This window comes from Lissotriton vulgaris, chromosome 4_1 (assembly GCF_964263255.1).
Source record: "Lissotriton vulgaris chromosome 4_1, aLisVul1.2, whole genome shotgun sequence".
Taxonomy (NCBI): domain Eukaryota; kingdom Metazoa; phylum Chordata; class Amphibia; order Caudata; family Salamandridae; genus Lissotriton; species Lissotriton vulgaris.
Window position 1 is genome coordinate 846,751,112 of NC_141691.1, and position 4,183 is coordinate 846,755,294.

General features: G+C 37.6%; 1 pseudogene; it reads right to left on the reverse strand.

The window, feature by feature from the left end:
- Positions 1-3,082: 3,082 nt before the first annotated feature.
- LOC147722665 (large ribosomal subunit protein eL42-like) lies at positions 3,083-3,481 on the reverse strand (annotated as a pseudogene).
- Positions 3,482-4,183: the final 702 nt, after the last annotated feature.

The following is a 4,183-nucleotide window of genomic DNA, read 5'->3' on the forward strand; positions in this document are numbered from 1 at the left end:
TCTCTCCTTGGAACTAGGGGTTCATAGTGGCACTGTGAGCTAGCTTGTATACAGGCAAGCATATATGGTAGGGTGTCTGCAATCAGTCTGGACACCACTCTAACAGTTTATGTTGTCTAAATTGCAGGTCCTGTATAGATTTATAGGAACTAAACAACACTGTACGATTTGACTTGAACGTTCCTACCTTCCCTGTTTGCACAACACTGTTCTCTCATCTACAATCCAGGAGTGACATGCTGGCTGAGGTCAGTTAGTGCCCTCTGTAACTCAGCAAGGTACACTGAGGCCAGAGTGGATGTAAGGAACAACAAGCTTCACACCATCCAATTTCAAATCTTCCTATGTCAGAAGCAATATTACATAGTTGATACATATTAGAGCCATATCGATCTTCACCCCTTGAAAAACTGCTCTCAATATTCCTGGGGAGGAATACAGCGCTCATAAAACACAAAAGAAATACATTAAAGCCCAGATTTGTGTGGATTTGCATGACTTTGTAAAAAAAAGAAACACAATGCACAGCTCTGTCTTGCATCACCTTTCTTGAGGCAGGTACTACATGGTGGTGCATGGACGTTCCCGTGAATCCACCCATGAATATTGATGCTCACACATTTATAAAGACTTTAAACATGGGTTTGTACCAAAATGGTGCACTCTTTTGAGCCTGGTGTAATGAGGAGAAAAATATTTAGGTTCAAAGAATAGTTTTTGTGCAGGACGGTAAGCCTTCTTGCACAAATACTATCCTGACCACAATGTAGGCACCTTTTTAATATGATAAAAGGGTGCCTCCATTGGGGCTAGGCAGTCATAAGTGCACCAGTGATAGAAGAGAGCGGAACTGTACCATATATTTGATATTATGGTGCAAACCTACTTTCACAAAAATCCTACTTTCTCCCTTTCAAGCAACACAGATAAGCAATTTCATTTTCTGCACTGAGATGCGTTAAACAGGGGTGCCAGGAACCTCCCCCACCCCTTTAGCAGCATAAGATCGAGTTGGATGCCACTGGGAGTGTGTGTAGCATAAAACCTTCAAAAAACGTTTTACTGCTCCTTTGACTTTGACTGTACCACCTTTCAAATAATTGTTCAGAAAAAACATTGCAAGAGCCTTCTCCAGTGGGGCTATGGAATAGGGAAACACATGAAACACATGCAGCAAACAACAAAAAACATAATACAAATAGATGGATAGAAAAAAAAGAAGGATGGATGGAAGGATGAATATATGGATAGATGATAGATTGATGGATCAATGGGTATATTGATCGATCAAAGGAGAAATGTAAGAATGGATTCAAATAATGATGAAATTCAAGGAGGACAGATAAATGAGCGAAGAATGCTAGGATAGATTGCAAACGTAAGTTTGGATGGAGAGAAGAATGGACGGATGGAGTAAGAAAGTACGGATGAAATGAAGGAATGGGTGGTTGGAAGGAAAGATAGCCAAATCCGTTGAGGACTAATGTCTAAAACATAACATGTGTATTTGCAAAGCGCATGTTGACCCTAGGGTATCTTTTCACTTAAAACAGATGTTGATTGTTACTCAACTTACTTGTACTCATTCTATCAACCTCAGAAAGATGAAAGACTGATTGGACCGGCCGGGAATTGAACCTGTGGCTATGCGGTCTAACATAAGTCCCTACAGTGACGGCATTAGACCACTTAGGCACCACACTACACTGAAAGGCACTATGGACCGGATTCACAAAACTAACTTAAGACAAAATCCTAAACGTACTACCATTTTGGTATTCACAGAAGGCACTAACTCATTTTGGTATTCACAGAAGGCACTTACTCATTTCGGTATTCACAGAAGTTAGTAGTCCTAACTGTAGGACTCCTAAATGCCTTCTTTGAATACCGAAATTCTTAAAATGTGGATTTTTCTCTGTTTAGTAGTAGTAAAGTTGGGACTCCTAACTTTAGGACTCCTAAATTCCTCCTGTGAATACCGAAAGTCTTAAAATAAATTAGGATCTTTCTCAGTTTAGTAGTAGTAAAGTTAGGACTCCTAAATTTAGGACTCCTAAATGCCTTCTGTGAATACCGAAATTCTTAAAATTAGGATTTTTCTCAGTTTAGGAATAGTAAAGTTAGGAGTCCTAACTTTACTACTCCTAAACTGAGAAAAATCCTAATTTTAAGACTTTCGGTATTCACAGAAGGCATTAGGATTTTTCTCAGTTTAGGAGTAGTAAAGTTAGGAGTCCTAACTTTACTACTCCTAAACTGAGAAACATCCTAATTTTAAGACTTTTGATATTCACAGAAGGCATTTAGGAGTCCTAAAGTTAGGAGTCCTAACTTTACTACTACTAAACTGAGAAAAATACTAGTTTTAAGTCTTTCGGTATTTACAAAAGTAATTTAGGAGTCCTAAAGTTAGGACTCCTAACGTCTGTGAATACCGAAATGAGTAAGTGCCTTCTGTGAATACCAAAATGAGTAAGTGCCTTCTGTGAATACCAAAATGGTAGTACGTTTAGGATTTTGTCTTAAGTTAGTACTGTGAATCGGGCCCTATTTGTTTTCAGAATTCCCTGGAGCAAACAACCTAATGAGTGTTGGACTTGCTCCTCTAATACTCTGACGCAATGCTATTTGGGCTATTGTTCAAAGTGGGGGTATTTTATCTTTTTGGCTAGTCCCTTGACTTGAAATATTATTAAATATTCACCTAAATTTGTAGTAGTTAGAACACAAGGATTCCCAAAAAATAAATGTTTTACTCCACAATGATCGTTCAAAGCAACAAGGGGAATAATACCAGTCTCTGGTAAAAGAAAATACATCACAGAAACACGGTCTGAAGTAAAGAGCTAGTGAATTAAGGCTGACTATAAAATCTGAATCACAAAGGAAAACGTTCTCCAGTTATTAAAAACTTTTAAAATGTAGTTTACCTTCATAAGTTCCCTTGTAGATAAAAAAAACAGTGGTTCAGAAGACGTATTTGAATATATTTGTGCATGCTTGTTTGGTTAACTTTTTTTTTACTGATGAATGAACAATTCTGCACATTAGACTTTCACGGATACTTTTGAGTGCACTTCTAAGTCTTGTAAAGAAATATTAATTCCCTTTCGTAAGCCACATTTCTTTTGATTTTTTTAAATTTTGAACACAGGTGATAGAGCTTAAAACAGGGTAACTGACTATTTCTCTTGTTTCCTCCCAGTTCATAATATTTTCATCTTTACATGGCCAGCATCCTCTTGTACCTGTATGTTTACTCCACGCACTCCTATCTTAATAAACCCTTTTCGAAGTTTTTGGATTTCTACGGAAGTGGGCATCGTTTGTGCTCCATAACTACTCTCCATGCAATTAAATAATCTATTTCCCTGTGCATAGAAGGATTCTTTCTCTTCTTATACTGCATTTTTTTGTGGTGCTGCTGCTTTCTACGCTTCTTGCAGAATGTCCTTAGAGTTTTCAGGACGTTAAACATCTTGCCAGCAATAATGGACTATGTTCCACATTGTAATTTACTTCATTCGCAATCATATTCAATCATGATTTCACATTCAAACAATTCTAATACTATAACTTCTCTCAAATTCAATCATTCGTCTAATTACTTCTGCTATCGTGTTCTCACTCTAAGTGAACATCAAGAAAAATTATATTTTGTTCTGCCAACAGTTCATAAATTTCATTCCTCATGATAAAGACATCGACACGAGTTAGAAGTGCTTTATGACTGGCAGGAATCTTGCCACAAATACAAAATGAGTCAGAAGTGGTATGAATCAAACTCTGCATATGAATGAGCGGGTAAGGTAAAAACTAGGACTTCAAGAAAATTATGTGTTATGCCAGTTATGTTTTTTAAACGCATACTTTGTCCGATTTTCCACAAATTCCCATACATTAACATCCTCTCACACGCAAACATTTACATACATCAACTGGCTATTGCGACCTATAGTTCCCTTTGCCAGGATTCCTAATCGCATGTGATGTTCAGCACAAATTACACACAGATCAGTGTGAAAAGGCATGATGTGTGACTCTTTGGTCGAGGGACGAAAGGAACATGTACACACCTCACTGTGCTTTCTAATTCGCCCGCATATTACAATCTGTATTCGCAGATTCCAATCCTACACCAGAAAAAAAGTTATTTTAATGCACCAGTCAAGTCAAGTCA